The sequence below is a fragment of the Meles meles genome, chromosome 7 (assembly GCF_922984935.1).
Source record: "Meles meles chromosome 7, mMelMel3.1 paternal haplotype, whole genome shotgun sequence".
Classification (NCBI taxonomy): domain Eukaryota; kingdom Metazoa; phylum Chordata; class Mammalia; order Carnivora; family Mustelidae; genus Meles; species Meles meles.
In genome coordinates this window covers 31065183-31089635 of record NC_060072.1, presented here as the reverse complement: position 1 = coordinate 31089635, position 24453 = coordinate 31065183, and the positions used below count along the sequence as shown (strand labels likewise).

Genomic DNA, 24453 nt, shown 5'->3' with positions numbered 1-24453 from the left:
CAGTCTTCCATTAGAAGAGGAGAGCTTTAGACTATCTGAATGAAAGAAAAATTGCTTTTATTTAATTAATTAATTAATTTATTTATTTTTATTTGAGAGAGATAGATCACAAGTAGGCAGAGAGGCAGGCAGAGAGAGAGGAGGAAGCAGGCTCCCAGGCAAGCAGAGAGCCTGATGCGGGACTCGATCCCAGGACCCTGAGATCATGACCTGAGCCAAAGGCAGAGGCCTAACCCACTGAGCCACCCAGGTGCCCCGAAAAATTGCTTTTAGATACGACAAAACAAAAATGGAAATTTTTTGAGAATGATTAAAGCAGAGAATTGATGTTTAGGGATAAAAAAAAAGGGGTTTTGTTGAGTGAAAAAGTAATGGTAAACATTGTTGCAGTGTGGCTGCTAGCAAGATAATTAAGGATAATTAAGGCAAAGGACACCATAGTCATGGGTCACTCAGAAGTCGGAGGAGAAGAGAGCAAATGAGTCTTGTAAAAGAGGAATTGTTAAAATCAGGTCAAATTAGTCCAGTAATTCCTGGGGTGTTTGAAGACATCTGTCTTGGAGTTAAAACTGGCAAAACCTATGTTCAAAGAAAGGGGTTGGGCATTACAACCTATGAGGTGGTGTTCCCCTTAAGACTTCTTTTGCAAATGGACTTTCCCCTGAAGGAGCTGAATTCCTCTGGGCTCTTGAGTGCCACCAGCAGGTAATTGAAGAGTACAATGAACAAAAGCATAGCCTCTAAAATCATGGAGGTCAGCGCATGTGCTACTTTATCTAATTTGACTGTTCATCTAATCATATCAATTACTATGATTCAATCAGAGGACTATATCTAATAGAATGGATAATTCTGTTTTTAATTATAAATTGGATGAAACAATGAAATAAATCTTCTTTTTTGGGGGGTGGGGGTGGATTACTTACTATGCCCATAGTATAAGGACAGCCCCTTTGAGAGTTTAGGTCTCCAGATCTTTCTCATGTCATGAAACTAGGACTTGAAGCTATATTTTATTGAGACTTTCCCTCTCTACAATATATTTTTCTCTAATTTTTAATTTCTTTTTGAAATAAGTGTGCATATACATTTTTGTACCTTTCTGAAAATAATCATATTTTACATGTTCTAAATGTTAGATTGGATATTGAGCAGTTGATGTGCATGCATTATTATTATAAACAGGAAAAAAATAGAAGTTAAAGAGAAATTCTTATCATTAGAGAGTAATTTTTTAGATTAAATACGTGATGGTTTTTTTAAACCATCAGTTGCTCCTACCCCCTTTTGTGAATCCCACGTTTAGGAAGTCTGGACACTATCAAATAATGAAGTGTTTTTCCATTTTTTATTAATTTCACATGTATGATTCAGAACTTCTGCCATGAGATATCTATAGTTACTTGGTAAATTGCTATAATTCCAGCCAATTACAAGAAAAAAATCACATGACATGTTATGATCAATAAGTGTTAAATTAGATGTCAGAATAGAAAAGTAATAAAATTGCTGATGGATAAAGTCTTATTTTAAGTTTCCTTGAGGTAAAAACCATTGTATTCAAGCAACTATTTTAAGTATTACTCTTATTTCAAGTTAATGCTATTTCAGAGTTCACAAACTATCAGCTGTCCATTGTATCTTTCTAAGAACTAAAGATACAATGTCTATCCATTTATTTTTTCACACATCGCTATATGCTGCTTTCCAATAATTCACATTTGTTCATAGATGTATGTGTGTCTTGCTTCCTAAGAAGGTCCATTTGTTCTTTTGTCCATCTATCCTTTCATCCATCTAGAAATCCTTCAGTAATAAGCATGGTGTCAAGTACAGAGGAGTCAGAAGAAGAAGACACAGCCTTTTCATTAAGGGGCTCAGAGTTTAGAAGAGCTCATGGTACCTGTAACACAGTAAATTACCTGGCAGACACCACGGAAATAAAGGGAAAGCATTGCAGATATTGGCTTGCATAAAGTTAACATCTTTACATGACATTATATTTTTTGATTTTTCCTTCTCGGACTTGTTCTCATAAGTAGTTAAGATAAAAATGAGATTAAACAGAACCATTGAGTATCCCCTCCTTGGGCCTATTCCAGAGTGGCTCTTAAAAAAAAGGAAAGGAAAAAAAAAGTTAGATTCTGGTAAACATTAAACAGATTAGCTTAATAAGCTACCTCATACTTTAGTAAATGATTGACATTTCTCTTCAGACTTTAAGAAAAATGTCAAAGCTCCTTTTGCAGTTGTAAGAATCAGTCTTCAGCTGGGGAAGTGCATTTTGAAGGAAAACATTGCTTGCATTTGAATGAGGAAGGGGCATCTTTAAGGTAAACCTAATACATTTTGTTCAGAGACTTACTCTTTCTTGACCAGACTCATTAACTGTGCATTTGGGTCTAGAAGAATGACATGAGTATGAGGGTTTAACGGAGGGCACAAAAGGAATACCAACTTCCTAGACTCTTAAAGCTATTTGAGATATCAAATTCTAAGAACAGAAGTAAGCAGTTCATGGTCAAAACCACAGAAGTGGCATTCTTCCATTTAGCACTCCCTTACCTGTTTTAACTTCTCAACATTGTGAATTTGCTTCATTTATTTGGTCTTTTATGCCAGCCTAAACGGTCGTGTTCAGGGATACATACATGTAAATGTATGTAAACTCACAAATAATTACATATTTAAATATGTTTGGAAATTTAAATGACCTCCTATCTGTCATTTAAGCAGATTGCTCCAATTTCCCACCAGCATGACCTGATCTAGGTCTGGAAATTAGTTAATAATAGCTAAAATACTTTTTGCAAGACATTATGCTCAGTGTGCCACATGGGTTTCTCTCAATTAACCATCATAACTGCTATGTATGGTTTGAGTCAGTATATCCTCAGGATATCATGAAGAAACTAAGACTAGCCCAGTGTTTCAGAGAAGTAGGTGAGAGTGCTATGATTTGAAAACTATTGCCATTGTTCATTTTAGCTGACAATAATTGTAAGACAAAACTTGGTTAGTTTTAGAAATTAAAGATTTAGAAATTAAAGATGCCTAATCCTTTAGTGCTTTGGTACTTTACATACGCAGAGAATACATGCTACCCCTTCTAGCTAGAATGCTATCTCCTCTTGATCCTTCACAGGGCAAGCTTTCTTGCTAATTTTTCATTCACAGCTCAGTTTTACTTCTCTGAAGAAGATATCTGTGTCAACCAAACTGGGCTGATTTCTTTTGTAGCACTCTGCACATAGCTGTTTCTCAAGTACTTTAAACTGTTCACAATTGTATGGTCAGCTTCGAACATGGACATGCCATGGAATAAACATTTGTTGAATGAATGGACTAACGAGTAACCCACATATCAAATTACTCTGAATTAGGTTAGAATTATATGTTGGGCGTGCAAAATGTGTAGCAAGGAATGAAAGTGTGAAAATATCCTAAAGAAAGAACAAGCAAAGCTGACTCATGAGGCATAATAGTTTGAGGAGATCAAACAGTATCTATTTAGAAAGCGTAATCAGGACAAGTGAGACTAACTGAACATCTAATTGCTGAGAGTGTGGGGAGTAAAACAAGGACGAGAGTAACACAAAACTAAACCAGAGATATTTCCTGGAGCAAACTGTTAATCCCATAATTTCCCTTTCTGAAACACCTAGGTGTTTTGTAACTAATGTTGATCATAGAGTTCAGTCATGTTCTTAAACCGTGGTGGAGCCACAAGCAGATTGAATATTGTTGTCGTTTTAAAAAGCAGTATGTAAATGACCCTATAAATATGCTAAACATTAGTTCACCAACTGCTTATTTTTGCAGTCCATTAGAGAAGAAAATTGCCCCATTCACAGAATGTTTCATTTCCTTGTCCACAAAGCCGATAGCTAAAGCGTATGTCTTGCTGACATGACAATTTATTTCAGAACAATAAGAAGAAAACCATTGTCTGAATTATTGAATTCTTACAAAATCAAGGTAGAGGTCAGAAGTGGGGTGGAATCCTCTCTCAATAGCTTAGAAAGAAATAGTATTAAGACACTTACACAATGATATCGTGAGAAGATGCCACTTTGGGCTGTCTTCCCCATCTTCCTACCTTGGCCTCAGTTTTGTGAGGAGAGTGGGCAAAGTGGTCTCCACCATTACCTCCAACTCTAAAATCTAGCACTATACTGCTTTTTGACATTTCTTGCTCCAACTGACTGTCCTTTAGCCATTTTGTTGGTCATGTTTGTGCTAAGATAGGCAAACATTCTCTCACCATACAGTGTGACTTCTTGTTAGCAGTTCCTGGATAAGAATGGTTAAAAGCTGGCGTTGGAGATGGATAAATGGTAGATTCATTGGAGTTTGCCAATTGCCAACTATGTGAATTCAGGTGAATTTCTCAACTTCTGTAAGCCCTGCTTTCCTCATCTGTAAATTGAGGTTAATAATAGAACCATGCTCATAGGTTTGTAGCAGGTATTAAATGAAATTGCATGAAAAGTGGTATACATTTATTGACTAACAAGAATTGTCTCATACATTTGTTGACTAATAAGCATTGTTTCCTTATTTTTGTTAATTTTTAGGAAAAGATGTTCAGTTTCAGATATTTGGATTTTTATGTGTGAATTTCAATTATTTTTATATGTTCTTTCCTACTATCCCAGAATAAAAGAGGAAATTACTTTAAAAATAAAGTTTAGTTATAATTTATAAACATCAAATCTCTATGGTATACTCTTGAAACTAATGTAACATTTTGTGTCCATATACTTATACAATAAATAAATAAATAAAGTTTAGTCAGTGGTTACAGGAGCCACATATGTAGTCTAATTGCTATATAAATGCTGCAGTGTTGTTTTTTTCTGAGACCCCAATTAACTTCAGCTGAATAAATGTGAAGTACGAGTCTCTGCTAATTCTGGACAGAACAATTGAATATGTCATAAAGTGTGTTGTTAAATAAATCATGGTTTCTTCTAGTGATTCAAAGGTGTGGCAGCACAGTATCATAAAAATGGGCAAGAATGTTGTTATTTTGCTTATAAGGTGTTTCCAAGATCTTGATCATTTGCTTTGAATGACAAACTTTAGATACTCTCATTAATTATATGTGAAGTTTGTTGCTTTGCTAAGTTATATTTACCACAATTAATGATTTTTCCATTGTGTCTATAGTTTCTTTGTGCCTTCCACTTTTCTTCCTGGAGATAGTGCTTTTTTTGCATTAGTGGTCTTATGCCACAAAAGAGACTCTTCCAGGAGCCAATTATCAGCTGTTTTGGTAAAGGCAGCCTGTGATCCTGAGGCAGTTTCATAAACAGCATTAAATTCATGGATTGTTTATTTACAATGATAATTTCCTAAACGGGGTCTAAGATGTGAAATCCTGTATAAAATAGATAACCAAAGTTACTCTGTTGCTATTTACTATAAATGTCTATGTATATTAGGGGTTGGAACTAATATGGAAATTTCTTCTACATATTAGATGCTTTATGCATGTTACTTAATATCCACAACTACAACCCTGGCTAGTTAAATTGTATACATTTTGCTTTTATAGATGTTTATACTGAGGCTCAATGAGGTTAAGATAGCTTGCTCAGTACACACAGGTATATAATCGAGTAAGCATTTGAACCCAGGTTAATTTTATTCCAGAATGTATAGTGTTTCCAATATGCCACCATGGCAAATATTATACACTCATGTTTTGCTGGATACATGATTTTTAAAATAACTCTGTAAAATAGATACTACTACTCAAAGCAAAAATGAAAGGAAACACTATGAAAAGGGACATTTAATTCAAGAAGTTCCAAAGTGAATCAAATGATCCTGATTCACTGAAGAGGTTTTCATTCATTCATTGGATAACTGCCATTCATTCACTGATAATTATATAATGCAGTCATACTCTGTGGCAGCACTGAGCCAGGTACCAGGGGTACCATAATAAGTAGAAGCCAGAATAGTGTTTGTATTCAAATTGCTAAGATCTTATTGAGAACAGATACCAACAAAATTATTTTACAATTATATTATTGCTTATATTTGCTATGTATTATTGCTTATATTACTATGATGTATGTTTTTACTGAAAAATATAGGGGCCTGTGAAATTATAATAAGGGGATATGGACTTATATTTGCTATGGGAAAACAAATTTAAAATAAAACACGAAAGGATCTTTCCTATTATATATATCTGAATATTCAGTTTTGTAATGATGAGGTAATAATGACATAAACTCATGTAATTGAGCTTATATTTTTTAATAATCAGAGTTACACGTAAATATTTTCTAATTTCATCATGGCTTTATTAGAATGGTAGGATTATGGGAATTTTTTTCTCTTTTTTTGTTTTCCACTAAAAGAAGTTTTTGGTGGCATGGTTTTTAAAAAAAAAAAAGTGGAAGTGAAATGATTTCACATTATTACAGAATTTCCTAAGAATTCTGATTGCATCTTGGAAAACACTGTAGGGTATGTGTGTGTGTGTGTGTGAGAGAGAGAGAGAGAGAGAGAGAGTGTGAGAGACTGTGCTGTGTAATATGATTTTTTTTTTTCCTTCCTTGTTTTTGACTGAATGAACTTTGTACTCCTGATATGCCTCATCTTCAATTTTGGAGGTAAAGGTCTACAGCTGCAACTCAGTTGTTATGATCTCCTTTCCTGGTTTCTTGGCTCATAGATTTGATTAAAAGGAAAATTGAAAATGTATTCAACCTTGAGTTAATACCTACAAGATTAGGGCAAGTCTGTGGAACTCAAACTTCTAAGGTAATTTCTGCTCATTTCTGTTTGTGCTAAACTTGAATGCAAAACAGAAATGAAAATTGTTTTGTTGATTATACATTTGCAGTCCTATCAATCCTGGATCAGAAGCAATTTTGGGGGCACCTGGATGGCTCAGTGCGTTAGGCCTCTGCCTTCAGCTCAGGCCATGATCTCAGGGTCAGGGACTGAGCCCAGAGTTGGGCTCTGTGCTCAGCAGGGAGCCTGCTTTCCTCTCTCTCTGCCTACTTGTGATCTCTCTCTTTCTGTCAAATAAATCAATAAAATAAAAAAGAAGCAATTTTGCATTAGGAGACATTTTCAGTGTCATATCTTAACATACATATCTAATTACAAATTAGATATATACAATTTATATACGCTACACATAGAACCATGTATATATATGTATACATATATATTCGTTGTAAGTGAAATATATTTTTGTCTTTTTTTCCTGAAGGTTTTCAATCTTACTTAAAACACATTTATTCCCTTTCAAGCTAGAAAATACTTATAACATGTTTACTATGGAAATTTTAACAAGGCAGGTAAGAAAAAGAAGACACCAGTAATCATTCATAATCCCATCACACAAAGATAAACTATGTTTGTATTTTTGTACAGGGCATTCTAGTACTTTTTTTCTATATATACATACTTATTCACAATAAATGTATGTACCTGTGTGTCTTATAACTCTAAGATATTTTATGTTCTTATTTTCTTGTATCTTCTGATGTCTTTTAACAGCTGTATAATGTTCTATCACCTTTATTGATCAGTTATTCTCTTAGTACAGGACTTCCAAGTGGTTTCCACTTTCTCACTATTGCATACAATGCTATGACAAACATCCTTAGAGAAATTTTGAAGATGCAGTTTAGATATAGATGCATAAATAGGTTAAGGAATACCTGGCTAGAAAATACACACTGTTCCCCACCTCTTCTTCCCTCTCCTTCTCTGTGTATGTACCCAATTCATCATCAAAAAGACTTCTCAGGCAGCTTAAAAAATACAAATAAAGCTTATTTATTCTTGAACGCTCTATGACTACCTTAAAATTACAAATACACTAGACCATCCCCAAATGAGTATCAAGTGATAGAGACTTTCAGAATGTTAACATGACTGGAGTTGTATAAAGGCTTCAAGAGAGCTGTATAAAGATTACCGGCTCTGTCTCTCGTCCACGGAGTCCACATTCTCTTCTGTCTCTGTGATATTTAGTTACCAGTGATTGAAAAGTGATGGTTACGTTTCTGTCGTTTTCTGTCTGACCATGGATATAAATCTGCAATGAACTGCTAAATTGGAAAACATAACATGGAGGAAGAAAACCAAAGTAAGTTGTTTTATGTGTTACATAAAACAAAGTTTTATGTAACAAAGTAAAGTTGTTTTATGTTACATTAAAGAATTGGAAGTTGGTGAGCAGAAACTCTGTTCCAATTTGTTTACACATCTCTGATGGAGTTAATATATACGGGCTAGTGCACATGAGTGTTAAATAGCCAAGTAATCATAGCCCGAGGCCAGAGAAACAGGGAGCTGACATCCTGACATTTATTTTCAAAATAGCTGAACGTTTTCCAGGCACATTTTGTCAGTTCTACTGACAAAAGTTCTTCTGTTAACCATCTAGAATGAAATTCTTCTCCACATGACATAATTGAGGATCCACCTTAAAACACTTTGAAAAATAAAGACCTTTTCAAATTCAGATTGCCTTTTTGTCTCTCTCAGTTTTTATTTTGTGAAGACACTGAGCTTGAAATGTAGTTCTGAATATTTGTGAGTATAAAAGAGTTGGAAATCTAAAAGGCCCTTTAGTGATGGCTGCTGCAAAGACTGTTCTTAAGATGTTTAAAATTTTTAAAACAAAATAGTACATGAAGAATTGATTATTGTATTGATTTTTTCCATAAGCCTTTCCATATTTTATATTTTATACTGACAAAGTATCAGATGGAAGTGAGGGTTATTTAAAAAATAGTGCAGCTGGTTTTAAGCCTAAACTTTCAATTTAGGACAGCTGCGAAGAGTTTAGATAGTGAAGTAGAGTAAAAATTTTTCTGGCAGAGAAAACTTGGGATGCATGTGGGGACATCATAACAGAAGGGTCACATAAAGTATGCTTGAGAAGATCATGGGTGTGCTATGCTGAGGGCCAAGGAAAGTCAAGGAAGGACTTGGCGTTAAGAAAGTTACATGACCACATTGTGAGGAGGATGGAATGAAAGTGAGTGATCCTGGAAGAGAGAGAGATTAAGAAGAAATTGGAGAACCTTGATTATTTTTCTCCTGGAGTGAGTTGGTGAGGAAAATAATAATCAAGTGCTTTGCAGTAGTTTGGGAAAGCTGTAGACAAGATTAAGGGCAAATTTAATCTAGTTCTTTAAAATAAAAATAATGAAGAACACTCAGGATTTTGAGGAGCTTAAATATTTAAATAAAATGGATAGCTGACCCACACAATTTGAGTGCATTCTGCAAAATGCAGACCCAAACTACACTGCCATCATTTTTTTTTCTGTTATATGGCAAAAGTCCTTTTTTATACTTTCCATTCTTTCAGCTTACCCATAACTTGAAATTTAAGCAGAATTTAGATGATATAATCCATCAACATGGGACAAGATGGGGAAATTAATTATATGCATATTCTAGGACCTTTTCTAATATACTATTTGACCATTTACTTTCTATATAATTTTCGGATATTTAATTTATATTATTTAGTGAGTTAGATGTCTTTACCAAAAGAAGAAAAGAAAGACAAAATTAAAATAAAAATACAATTTAATGACACCTAGTTTTCTTTCTTTCTAACTTGATATGGTGAATTATTATTTTAATATTTTTTTGTTTATTTATTTACAGCATAACAGTGTTCATTGTTTTGGCATCACACCCAGTGCTCCATGCAGTACATGCCCTCCCTATTACCCACCACCTTGTTCCTCAACCTCCCCCCCCCGCCCCCCCCCCCGCCCCTTCAAAACCCTCTGGTTGTTTTTCAGAGTCCATAGTCTCTCATGGTTCATCTCCCCTTCCAGTTTCCCTCAACTCCCTCTCCTCTCCATCTCCCCATGTCCTCCATGTTATTTGTTATGCTCCACAAATAAGTGAGACCATATGATACTTGACTCTCTCTGCTTGACTTATTTCGCTCAGCATAATCTCTTCCAGTCCCGTCCATGTTGCTACAAAAGTTGGGTATTCATCCTTTCTGATGGAGGCATAATACTCCATTGTGTATATGGACCACATCTTCCTTATCCATTCATCCGTTGAAGGGCATCTTGGTTCTTTCCACAGTTTGGCGACCGTGGCCATTGCTGCAATAAATATTGGGGTACAGATGGCCCTTCTTTTCACTACATCTGTATCTTTGGGGTAAATATCCAGCAGTGCAATTGCAGGGTCATAGGGAAGCTCTATTCTTAATTTCTTCAGGAATCTCTACACTGTTTTCCAAAGTGGCTGCACTAACTTGCATTCCCACCAACAGTGTAAGAGGATTACACTGTTGGTGGGAATGCAAGTTATTTTAATATTTTTTACATAGAAAGCTTCCTCTAATTGCTTCTAAATGTTTGTGTCCCTTTGAATTGTTTTCAAAGCAGAGTCTTTTCCTAAGAAAGAATAGATGTGGATCTAGATCTGAATCTAGAAATGCCTTTGGAGATGTCTGTCTTTTGGCCCCTTCTTGCAAATATCTAGCATAGAGCAATGTCTGGGGAAACATCACGCTTGAAAACTTCCATGGTGACATCATCCCTCCTGTAAGAACTTTATGAGAGAAAATGTCCTTGAAGACAACTCCATGTGAGCTTGGAAAAAAACAGACTAAGTTGCTTAAATAATGAAGCAAGGTCATCCTCTGCTTCCTTAGAAAATATTTTTATTACTCTGAAAGGAACTTTGGAATTGAATCAAAAAATGAATGGCAGCCCCTCCCAGCCTAGGAGTTGTGTTTAGATTATTAAAAGGATTCGTCTGGTGTTAGTGAAATTAAAATGGGAAATATGCAGTGCCATTTCAATTTAAAATCCATATAAGCTTTGATATGTAAGTCATACATTAGTATTTATTTGTGTGTTTTTAAAAATTTTTTTCTATTACATATTATTAGAGTAATAAGATCTTAAAAAGTCATCTAGCCCCAGTAACCATAAAAAGATGCAGACTTTAGTATAAAAAGATTTAATTATGCATTCTCAAAAGATTTATTTTAATATTTGACTAGATATAGTCAAAAGAGAAATTTTATTTGAAAATTATATTAAAATGGAATACTATATAAAGCCAAATTAATAATATAGATTTCACTGTTTATTTCTAACTCTTACTTTTGACATATCCTTTCAGTTAATTTTTATCAAACGCTTGAAAAATTTTTAAAAATACACTATTTTATGTCTTCTATGTTTATGCAAAAAAGTGGATTCATTGAAAAATATTCCAGATAATCAGAAAGGAAAATTCATGTTTTGGGGGGAAAAAAACCACCAGCTACTTGTAGAGCTGTTTATTTTCTATCTTGCTCATTATTTCTTCCTGTTTTCAAATAATTGTTGCTGTCTTCTTAACTCTCCTGTCTTTTACTTTAAGAATTAGCTTTAGATACATTCCAAAACAACTCTACACTCAATAATCATTAACAAACGTTGCCCTAGCCTGACCCTTCTAGTCAGACAGCCACCAAGAGATAAATGTTTTATAAGGCTTCACCCTTAAAAGGGCTTACTTCTGCCCTCCAGGCAACTTGAACTCTGGAGCCCTTCATTTCCTACAAATCTTTCTTTACATTCCCAAAGCAAATGGCTTATGTTGATTTAAAGGTTTTCCAGACTTTGTTATCACCATAGATTTTGTAATTCTCTGTTGCTCACCACCAGTTTCCTAACCCTAAATTAAAAAAAGAAATTTGAAATGTTTCCCAGTACAACAGCAAGCTGGAAAAGGACGTGTTCTAGGATTTAATATTTTTTTTTAGTTTTTATTTTAATTCCAGTTTATATACAGTGTTATATTCATTTCAAGGAATTAAACGTATTCACACAAATTGCCCAAGCATGTTTTGTGAATCTCAACTATGTATGAACTCATCTCTTCCCCTCAATTGAGATCCTAGAGGGCACAGTTCACATGGTTTAAAAATTTTTTTCAGTATGTTGTATGTCCATCATATTGCTTTACACAAATTAGATGCTCAACACACTTGGCTCTCATGGTCACTGCTGATGACAGTTCTTCTCTTGTCCTTCGTTATTTATCAGATGATTACTTGCTTGTCTAACTTGTTTCCTGGCTTCTAGGCTTTTCCTTTTCTAACTCCTCTTACACGGTATTACCTGAAAAACTACAGTAACTATGTTATTCTGTTGCTTAAAAGTCCTTCCATTCTTTGTAGGAATTCACCTGACTTTTCACTTTCTTTCTTAGACTTTAGTATATTCCTTGGGAAATGTTTACTATGAGCATGTAGTTTTACTTAAATATAATTAAGAATAAAAGCTAATTTTATTTGAAAAGATAAAAATAGTCAAAGGAATAGAATTTGCTCTAATAAAATAATTCTGAATATAATAGCATTTCTGGTTCCAAAATGAATACCAGTCTCTGCGCTTGAATCTGTTGCTGCAAATGCCTGAACTCTTTATCAGTCACTGTGGGGAGAATGAGAAATGTATGTAAATATACTTAAGGATTCACATATAAAACCAAAGATTTTTTTTAATGCATCATATGCTTCCTACTTTCTCATATTTTATATTTGAAAATTTATTTTATTTTTATTATTGACAGATGTTTTTATATACATATATCTGTATACCTATGACCAGAGATGGAGGTCTACAATGATATGTACCAAAATACTAATCATTTCTGTATTCTAGGATAATTTATTGTATTTACAATTGTACATTTTTCCTAAAGTGAGTTCATTGCCTTCATCAGATTTTTAAAGACATGAGCGATCACCCAAATATTAAAGTCTACTTTTCGAGGCATAATTTAGTCTCTAGATAATTGGTCTCCTGTCTTTATTTAGAAAAAAATCAGTTTCCTAACCTCCCTGCTCTTGCTGACGCCTAATCATCTTCCCTTCAATGTTCCATTCCTTTCTTTCAAAGGAAATCATGATTATCTGATCTTTCTTTCAAGCCCCAGATCACTCCCTCCCCTTCGCAAATCACCCCCAAATTTCTTCTTTCTCTCAATTCTGTCAGCACTAATGATCTCATTAAATGTTGACTACTTAATGACATTTCAGTTCTTTTTTTTTTTTTTTTTTGAGACTATGTGGCATCTTCCCTTCTGGATGGTAAGTTAACCAAAGGCAGGAATTTTGTCTTTTTTTTTTTTTTAATTGAACTGTGGTCGACACACAATGTTATGGGAATTAGGTCTCAATCAAATCTCTAGCTGTGTTCCTTTCAGCCTAATAAATCGTGTTTGAGACATAAACCGTTCTACCTGATAAAGCAAGCAGCATATGGAATGGTCTAAATGAGAAAGGAACATTTTATTCTTTCAATTTATTGAAAAGAGTAAATGATAAACTCATGTTCCATTTTTCACTTTACCCAAAACCCATAAAGTTACTGGGGAAGGGTATGTCTCTGACAGACTTTTTACAAATGTGTATGTTTAAGTACCCAATGAGGTTTTAAGATGAATCACTTTAAAGACATTTAAAAAAAAATACTATCTTCAAACTAAATGATTCAAGATTGTGGGAAAGTATAACAATCAGGAATTTTATAATGACCAAGAATTTCCAATTCATCCTCTTCAGGTCCAGTGGGAAAGTAACTGTATTTTCTGGTTCTTTCTTGTTCTCACTCTCTCATTGCTGCCACAATATTGTTTAAGGACAAACTTTAGGTGAGAGAGCGAGTATTTATAATTACTGAACAACACATTTTATGTGATCAAAACTAATTAGCCATTGAGTCAATGAGTCCCTCTAATTTCAAAACATGTCATAACCTCAGATTCCCTCTTTACCACTGAGCCCTGATCTAATCCAATATGTAAGGACATCGGTTCGGTTTCAGGTAATTCTAGGTTTGAATTTTGAGTCAACCACTTAGTAGCTCTCAACTTGAGCAAGTTAGTTAATCTCTCAGAACTCATTTTCCTTATTTATAAAATGGACCTAAAAATATTGCCTCACACAGTAATTATAAAGATTAGAAAATATTAAGTATAAAATAACAATACCAGGAAAATAGTAAGAATGCAATAAATGTCAACTATTCTTATTAATGTTACTAACCTTGTTTAAATCTAAAAACAGAGATGCCCTACTGCTTCAGGGCTAAGTGGGATCTTTGGGTATAGAGCATTTTGCCTGGCATTTGACCACTCTGTGCCTCTCCAAACTTGCATATTTCTAGGCTTGGCTGTCCGCATCTTTACTCCAGTAATCATTGTTTTTCAAGCTCACCAAGCTCTTTCAAGTCTTTTATACCGTTAGACCTGCGGTCTCCTCTTCCCGGAACACCTTTCCCATTTAACAGTCTTTCCTCATCCTTTAAGTTCCAATAGAAGGGGTTCCTTCTCTCAAGTATTCCTGCCTTGATTGTGAGCCTCTGAAGAGACTGTAGCTTATTCATCTTTGTGTTCCTGGTGCCCCGTACAGTGGTTGACACAAGTAAATTCAACTGAAAACAATGTCCTTTTGCAAGGCACTCTACACTTCAGAATCCTTCCCCAATTCCTTGGGATCCCCTATAATGCAAGCCAAGCTAAAACTAAAATTTAATTAAAAGTAGGGGATTTTGAGTCAAATAGATATAAGGTGTATATTATTTGCTACCTATATACTCTTAGGTTATTTAAACCACCTGAGTTCAACTTTGGCCTACAAACTGAGGTTATTTAAAGCTATCTTACAGAGACGGCAGAAAGGAGTAAAGGACAGAATGTAAAGAAAGTATTTAACAAGAGCTTAGGATATTTTGAGTATTTAACAAAATGGTTGTGCTATTGCTATTGCAGTTGTGGCCATTATTGTAGCTAGATTCTTTTTATCATCATGATCGTGGATATCTTCTTCACCAAACCTTTCACCATCAGGAGGTAGGAAATCTATTGTGAAAGGACAAGGAATGGAAAATATTAGCATAAGCCGTGGACTGCCATCCCCTCTGTAAAGGATTTAAGATCCAGTGAAAAATGCTAAATGGAGGCCTCTCCTCTTAAGAGAGGAACTATGCCTTTGCCAATTACTAAGAGCAGGGCAGTGGAAAATGAAAGGCACCACAAAAAGTTAGTTAATGGTTTCTTTTGAAGTGAGTGATTGTTACTTGTAAGCAATAAATGAAAGTGGTATTCAGTTAGAAAAACTAGATAATACTTGGAAGGTCCTGTATACCATGTTAAAACAATTATAATCCATTGACACCATAGATCAATCATCTAGAGAGATGGTTGTGTTCTTTTTCTACTGCTGCAAAACAATTTGCCCCTAAGTGAGCAGCTTAAAACAGCACCCATGTTTCATTTCACAGTTTTATAGGACAGACAGACAGCACCAAGTGACTCGGTTCTCTGCTCAGGGTTGCGTAAGGCTGAAGTCAAGATGTTGGCCAGGCTTCGCTCTTATCTAGAGGCTCTGGTAACAAATATGTTTCCAAGCTCATTAAGATGTTGGCAGAATTCAGTTCCTTGCAGCTATGGTACTGAAGTCCCATTTCCTTGCTGGGTGTCATGTGGAGTTCACTCCCTGCTCCTGGAAGTCACCCGCATTCCTTCTCACATGGTCTCCTCCAGCATGAAGGTCAGCAGGAGAACACTGAGGACTTCTCATGCTTTCAAATCTCTCTGACTCTTTATTCTGCCATTAGTCGGAGGAAAGCTCTCATTTAAAGGATCATGTAGGGGCACCTGGGTGGCTCAGTGGGTTAAAGCCTCTGCCTTCGGCTCAGGTCATGATCCCAGCGTCCTGGGATCGAGCCCCGCATTGGGCTCTCTGCTTAGCGGAGAGCCTGCTTCCCTTCCTCTATCTCTCTGCCTGCCTCTCTGCCTACTTGTGATCTCTGTCTGTCAAATAAATAAATAAAATCTTTAAAAAAAAAAATAAAGGATCATGTAATTAGATTAGGCTCACCAGGAAAATCTCCCTAAATTAAGGTCCACTGGTTAGTTACCTTGATCACATCTGCAAAATCCCTTTTGTCATGTAAGGAAACCATCACAGAAGTAACACTAGGAGGCTACGGTCATGGGACCATCTAGAATTCTGTTTACCACAAAGAACTCATCAGTGTTGTACAAGATAGTAAAGGAAAGTTCCCAGACACATAAAGACCGCTCAAGAACTATTTTGATAATTTGAGCTGAGGTGTTAAAGGTCTAGTTAGTTAATAACAGCAGCTTGCTGTACACTAGGCACTGTTTATGGTTTCAACTCATAGAATCTTCACACAATCCTTCATATAGGTGCTGTTGCTATTATTTGACTGTTAAAGAAATTGAGGCTGACTGGGGTTAGGAAATGTGCTTAACTTCACAGAGCTAGCATTTTTGTAGATCTGGGATGTAGATCCAGACAAAACAACCCCAGGGCCCAGGTTCTCAACCGTTACCGCACCCATTCTCTCTTAGTTGAAAGGCTGGGGACCGTAAAGCCAGGGTGAAGACAACATAACAGTTGACCCCTTGGTTCTGTTTGAATCATCTTCATGCTACAAATTTCCATTTTTATTCACTTTGTATATTGAACATAGACCATATATTAAGTTTTCTGCTGGGTAGTTTTGATGGACTGTATCCTAATTCATTCAATTTTCGCAATACTAAAAATTTTCCCAGTATTAGAGATAAGAAAACTCAGATACATATCTTGTTTCAGAGCTCAGAGCTACTGAGAAGTCAATGTAGACTTCGCATTTCAGTTTGCCTAACTTTGGAGGCTTTTTATTATATCATATGATTAACCTTAGGTTCAGTGAGTTCAAAGCTCTGATGACTGGAAACAAGCAGTAGCTACCAGCATGGAAGTTGATGGTGCCACACTGCTTATATGTGAGGCCCAGTTCTGCTACTAACTTGTCTCTCTGGCCTCGGTTTCCTAATTTACAAAACGAGGATAATATCTGTTTAAGAAGGCTTTATCAAAAATTAATCAGTCATTATAGGAAAACTCATAGAACACTGCCTGGTTTGTAGTAAATACTCAAACACTGTGAGCTATAAGAGATGTCTGGGAGAAATGTATGATACAGATATAGGAATTATTTTTACGGGTTTTTTTTTTTTTTGTCTTATTTGTATCATCAAAAGTTGATGATACCAGGGAATAGGGATTGGTTAAATAATATAGAATAACCAGTAGTATAGAATAACCTACTGCAGCTCAGGAGGGCTAGCTAATTAGGCTATTGGTGAAGAGACACTTATTTTGAGTTGAATTTTGAAAACCTGGAGTGCAGGTAGGAGTAGCAGGAAGTGAGGGGAAGGCTTTATATGTAGGTCATTTGTGAAAAGGATGATAGAAAGTGGCTTATGCTTGGGACAAATTAAGTAGACTTCCCTGTTTAGAATGGGGAAGATAGCGAATAGTATGTCATTATTCAGGTCAGAGCATGAAGGTTAAAGCAATGAAAATATTGAAAATTAACTCATGTCTTTGTATTTATTCATCCATTTGATGAACATTCATAGAAAAATCTCCAAAGTTCAAGCTCTTATCAAAAATACCAAAATGAACCATAAATCTTACCCTCAAAGAACTGATAAACTGATAGAGTAAATAAGATAAGCAAACACATAAAACTGAAAGTAAAAATTTCCATGAGTTATAAGTGAGGCACAGGTGAAATTGTAATGATGTTCTAAAGGAGGAGAGAGCCTGCTTCAAGCTGAGAGAAATTGGGAAAGGTTCATGAGGGAAATGACAAATTGCAGGGAGTATAATTGAGGAGAAAATTTTTAAAATAGGAATTGAAAGGTGGAGTGGGATTAGGTCTTGGCCCTTAACATATGAGAGCAAATATAAATCTTCCTTAGAGTAATAACAGTGACAGTAGAGGTAAAAAGGCATATAGGAGAGAAATGTTTGGGACAGAGTTGTTAGAAATTGACAGCTAAATGGATTTTGGCAAAAGGAGAAAGAAGTAGTAAAAGTTCACTAGGGTTTTGGTTTCAGTGACTAGAGAGTTGGTAGAATTAGGAGAAACACTGAATTGCAGGAGTACAGGCAGGGAAAGTGATGCACTTTTATTTTGGATAAACTCCATTTTACCTATTGGGCAGACAAAACCATCTGGAATGTAATATGGCTTGGCTATATTGATGCTGTTGGTGGAACACCCAGCTACCAAAGTCATGAGGAGAGGAGATACCTGGACAAGAGATATCCCCATAAAATGTACACCATCAAGAGTGAATCTTTTCTTTTTGTCTTTTTTTTTTCCTTAAGTAGGCTCCACACCCAGCATGGAGCCCAACACCAGGCTTGAACTCATGACCCTGAGATTAAGACCTGAGCTGAGATCAAGAGTCAGATGCTTACCTGTCTGAGCCACCCAGATGCCCCTCAAGATTGAATCTTAATGCATATATGGACTTGGAGTGCTAGTGATGTGTCGGTAGGGGTTCATCAGTTTCAACAAAGGCACCAGTCACTCTGGTGGCAATGTCGATAATGGGAGACGTTCTGCATGTGTGAGGCCAGGGAGTGTATGGGCTATCTCTCTTTTTCTTTCAATCTTGCTATGAACTTAAAACTACTTAAAAAATAAGTTTTTTTTTAAAGAAAGAAAAAATATCAATTAAAAAAAGAGAATTCTGTTCTATTTTATAACAATTCCAGACCAGTGGTTTTCATCCATGTTCTAGAAGCTCATCACTTACTTGGCAGTGCCTCAAAGGCAAGCTGACTGACCATACAGCTTATGAGTGTGAAAGGGGGAGCTATTAATAATGATGCTGGAACAACCAGTGTAAACCAGGACTGTCCAGAAGCAACTGGGCACCTTCTTCATTCTCTTCAGGAGTCACTAGAGGAGAGTGGAGGTCGTGAAACCAGAGGTAGCCCTACCCACGGACTTCTGTCTCTGACAGAATGTCTGTGCTTGTTTCTGCTTTGTGTGTGGGTTACTGTGCTGCAGAAAACATAACTTGAAAAGGGGTTTTGATTGCCATAGAAAATACTGACAATTTTGGCTTAGGCAAAAGTTTAAGGGTCAAGAACAAAAAGGTTTAAGTGGAGAATTTTTTTTTTTTTTTAAGATTTTATTTATTTGACAGAGAGATCACAAGTAGGCAGAGAGACAGGCAGAGAGAAAGGGGGAAGCAGGCTCCCCGCTGAGCAGAGAGCCTGATGTGGGGCTCGATCCCAGGACCCTGAGATCATGACCTGAGCAGAAGGCAGAGGCTTTAACCCACTGAGCCACCCAGGTGCCCCAAGTGGAGAATTTTTTTGAGAAAAAAAAAAAAAAAGGACTGCTTTTTTGGTTCCCATCTATCTCACAGGGCAAGAGGTGATAAAATATTACGGAAGCACGTGTGCTTTTTAAATTACAACTATATTTTTAAACAAACCATTTGTTGGTGATGCAATTGCAAAAGGTGTCTAAAATTGTCGTGTCTATATTTGATTCATAGAATTGCATGTTATGAAGGAATGAATAGATTCTTCCAGACTATGTTTAAATTCACTTGTAAGTTGTGACTTTGCAAGGCAGGTTTCATCTTGGATCACATTTTTTTTTTAATGCTGTGAAAATGAACAATTTTAACAATAGCAACAAATGTGCTGTGAGAATCAGTTGCTCAAGAGCCTTTTCCATTTATAGTTCACTAGTGTTGAAAGGAAGAAAAATTATCCATATAACTTGTGAATACCAATAAAAAATCATAAAAGTATCCATAATATTGAATAAGAACTAAAAATTCAGTAAAAAACTAGAAAACTATAAGTTAAGATCTTAAAAAAAAATCATTGAATTCTGACTTAATTCCCAGACCTCAAGTATTTTCCTTGTATTAAATGTCATGGAAAATTGAAATTCACACCAGAAAAGTTTTAATTTACATCAAATGTTTTAGCTATTAGATTAATTATATTTGATTGGTAGTTTGGCAATTGAAGTGCTACAAATGGTTTTATTAAATACTTTGCAGTTCAATTTGCAATTTTGATTTCAGGGGAAACTCAAAATTCAAAATTTTGGAATAATATTGTGCATTTTTCCTCCTCCTCCCATTCATCTTCCTTCTATTTCATCTTCTTTTTTGAGCATTTAGTGAGCTTAATATGTGTTTAAGAATGGACCTGATGAATTTTTCTTCCTCAAGTCTAACTTTGGTTCTTATATAAGGCAAAAAGATAAATATCATTTTCTCAAGTTGAGATTCATTAATAACAGGACTTACTGTCTAGATCCATTTGGTGAAATGTCTTATTTTTCTTGAAACACTAATCCATGAATCAATATTCTCTTGGAAGTGTCTGACTCTTCAGACCAGAAGTATCATTCATGACATTATATTCATTCACAATATAAGACTTTATTATATTGAGATACTGGAGATTTTAGTGTTTAGACCCAGTTCCTGACAAGGATCCGAACAATCCTGTAAGGAGATAGAGAAACAGAGAAGCAAATAGATAATTGCATACAATGGTAGGTGTCCTGGTAGGAAGGGGCACAATTTCCTATGGAATAATATAGGGGAACTCCGAACGAGGCATTAGGAAATAAAGGTAGCTTGAGAGAATATGAATGAGATGTATTCTGAAAACTAGTAAAAATTCTTCATAAAAATCTGAGTAGGGATTCACATGTTCCAGCAAGTTCAACCTCGTGTTCATTCCTTCTCACCTGATGGTAGAGTCCCTTGAATAGCTCTCTTCATGCTGTAATCTGCCACACTGAGACATCTATGTTCTAGTTGAGAGAAAAGGGAAGGGTGAATAGATCCCACTTCAGAAAGGTATAGAAGTGAGTGAAATACCCAAGCAGGGTCATGACTTTAGAAGTCAGAGATCAATATAAGGAGATATAACTTTTTGTCTATACAGTTACATGTACAAAAAATAATTACATATAAAATAGTTTATTTAAACTAACTGAATTTAAACTCCAAACCTCAATACATTAGAATGGTGAAAATTGGATCTTACTCATTTTTGAGACTCTTCATTCTTTGCTGGGCAAAATTCTTAGATCTTACGTAACCGAAGGCTATGGCAAATCTTCAGCTAATTGGATAATAGATTCATTCTGCTTCCAAGAGGATATCCATTTTCTAAGTTCATGGTCCCCTTAGGTTGGGCAACTCTGCTTCTTGGACACAAGTATCTTCATCTTTGGAGGGACTAAGAGCCCTGGTACCTGAGATTATGTCTGTAAATGCTGCACATTTCTTTTTAAAATCTTTCACCCATTTAGGATGCTACAAGGTCCTGCAGGGCAGGACCTATTTCTTTTTCCTTTTTAAAAAAAATTTTAAATTCAGTTAATTAACATATAGTGTATTATTAATTTGAGAGGGAGAGTACAGTGATTCTTCAGTCTTACATAATACCCTACTCATTATATCACGTGCCCTCCTTAATGTCTACTATCCAGTTACCCCATCGCCCCCACCTCCCCTCCAGCCACCCTCAGCTTGTTTCCTATGATTAAGAGTCTCTTATGGTTTGTCTCTCTCCCTCTGTTTTTACTTTTATTTTTCCCTCACTTCCCCTATGATCCTCTGTTTTATTTTTTAAATTCCACATATGAATGAGAGCATATGGTAATTATCTTTCTCTGACTTATTTCACTTAGCATAATACCCTCTAGTTCCATTCACATCATTGCAAATGGCAAGATTTCATTTTTTTGAAGGTTGAGTAGTATTCCCTTGGGTGTATATATATACCACTTCTTCTTTATCCATTCTTCTGTGGGTGGACATCTGGGCACGTTCCATAGTTTAGCAATCGTGGATATTGATGCTATAAACATTGGGGTTCATGTGCCCCTTCAAATCACTATTTTTGCATCCTTTGGGTAAATACCTAATAGTGCAATTGCTGGGTTATAGGGTAGATCTATTTTCAACTTTTTGAGGAAGCTCCATACTGTTTTCCAGAGTGGCCGTACAAGCTTGCATTCCTACCAACAGTGGCAGGACCTACTTCTTGCTGGCCTCTCCCCTCTCCAATCAATCCTGGAGTTTTTATGGCTTCCCCAATGTTTTCTTCACTTTCTTCTCTCCTTCTGGCATAATCCTTCTAGAGATTTTGTTTTAAATAAAAGCAGAAGTAGCTCTTAACATTTGTCTGCTTCTGGTTTAGCCCTGTTCAAATCCTTGAGGCCACAATTACAAAGCTGGCTGCCTGCTAGAAATGGGAAGGGAAGGAGTGTGTAGGCAGAACATGCACAATTTAATCTTTCAATAAATTATCCTGCCATTAAGGTCATAATTCATGGGAAGGAACAGGGAAAGGAGGTCAGTCCCAGTTAGATAAGTTGGAAAAGTGCCATGGTACTCTGGACATTTGTGGTTATCTATGCAATGCTTAACATTGTTTGTAGCCTTTAGCCGGCCTGGTGCAGGTTATCAATGCTACTTCCTGAAAACAGTCTGTTTTGGGGTTTTATATTTTATGTACTTCAAATCCCCAATGCCTTTGTCTTTTTCAAATTGGTAGCCACAGGGCTTTTGATTTTCCACTTTGGAGTCTTCTTTGGAGTTATTACATGTGTTCTCCAGATGCCCTACATTTTCAGAGCAGAGCTGGATTTTCCACATACTCCTGGGTCAAAGTGTGTACCCCATGTCCCTGCTGTCAAGGAGAACTGACTTTTTCTAACAGAATTGTTGTCATTATTGACTGTCATTATTATTAATAGAATTTTCCACTCTATAGCAATTAAGGTTTTAAAGATTTTTCACTCATTATCCTTTTTGATTCTCATGAGAACCCCCAAAACTAGGACAAATGCTATGCCTCTAACCATTGTCTTGATTAGAGCCCTTAAAAGCTGCAGGTTGACTCAACATTTGTTGATAGAAATTTAAGTGCCTAAAAACATATTCCACATAACAAGACTGAACTGTATCCAAGGCATTCATGTATTATTTCAGCTGAGGACAAATCATTGCATAGTATCTGAGGCATTCACATACTAATCTATGCAAGACATTATAGGAATTGTTATGGGCGGGGGAGGTTGAAGGACATTAGTTCTACATTTTACTTTGAATCAGATTATATCCCTTTGATGCCTGTTAAAATCTTCGTGGTGAAGCTGTTCTTGTGTAACATAATGATCACTGTGAACTTTTTTCTTTCTTTTCTTCTTTCATCCTTCTCTTATTTGTTAATTCATTTGTTCATTTGTTCCTTCATTCTTTCCTTCCTCCCTCCTCCTTACTTCCCTTCCATCAACCACATGTGACATAGTTTTCTATTCCCAAGGCTCTATAAAATACCTGAATAATAATGATTTCTCAAGAATTCAAGGGTTGGCATTAATTAACTCAATCAAATAATAAATATGTAGTTATATAATATATATAGTGAAATAATACATAGTTGTATATATTTACGATTTACTAAGTGAAATGTTTTTTATTTCAGACAATGTGCTAAATTTTACTTTTTTTGTCATTTAAACTTCACAACCATCCTTTGAAGTAGATATTACTACAGTAGCTCAAAGTAATGTCAACTGTATTTACTAAGACCTCGTAATTGAAAACTTACAAGAGGAATTCATTCTTTTTTATTATTATTTATTTATTTGACAGAGATCTCAAGTAGGCAGAGAGGCAGGCAGAGAGAGAGAGAGAGGAGGAAGCAGGCTCCCCGCTGAGCAGAGATTCCCGATGTGGGGCTCGATCCCAGGACCCCAAGCGGAAGGCAGAGGCTTTAACCCACTGAGCCACCCAGGCGACCCAAGAGGAATTCATTCTTGAGGGAGTCCACAGTCAATACTTTGTCATTCCAAGAGTGTACTGAAAATGGTGAAGTTCAGTTTTAGGTTAGAATTATACAGCATATAACCTCAGACTTGGATGTGGCTTCATAGGTTTCCTTAATGTAAAATGCTGCTCCTCCAAAAATTTCTGCCTCGGCAAATCTAGTCATTTGGAGTATTTTCTTGAGAAATTTGTTCTTATTTTGAGCCAAATTTTGTCTCTTTCTCTCTTTTTCTCTATATCTATCCCTTCTTTGATCTTGGTTATCTCCCATGTGTAGGTTGACCATATCTCCTGCTTTGCTCAGGGCAGTCTTGGAATATATATTAATCTGTTGTTCCAATATAAGTATTAATAGTATCTCCCTTCAACTCTCAGAAATGCTCCATTTGGGATAATAAATTATATGTCCACTCATTTTTGAGGCCACAAAGATTTAAGTTTTCAAAATATTTAAGAAGAATCATTGTCTCTCACTATTTATCTCCTCTGCAGGTTAATATTCCTCGTTGACCTTTAAAAAAAACGACACAGTTGCAAGTTTCCTTCAATCCCCTTTGGCCACAGTTTCCTAGACTTTTTCCAATTTAGATGTTCTTAACTTGGGCTTTATGAACCCTTCGGGTGTCCATGCATGGGTTTGATATTCTAAGAAATATTACATATAGGATCATTATATTAGATTCCTAGGACTGCTGTCACAAATTACTACAAACTAGGTAGCTAAAAGCA

The 24453-nt window shown here is 35.7% G+C and overlaps 1 long non-coding RNA gene across 1 annotated transcript in view; it reads left to right on the top strand.

The window, feature by feature from the left end:
- Window positions 1–2238: 2238 nt before the first annotated feature.
- The window catches only part of LOC123946897, an 86493-nt gene continuing 64278 nt past the window's right edge, over window positions 2239–24453 (top strand). The window contains exon 1 of the long non-coding RNA XR_006819673.1: window positions 2239–2333. This is a non-coding gene — a long non-coding RNA (uncharacterized LOC123946897). The remainder of the gene's footprint in view (window positions 2334–24453) is intronic.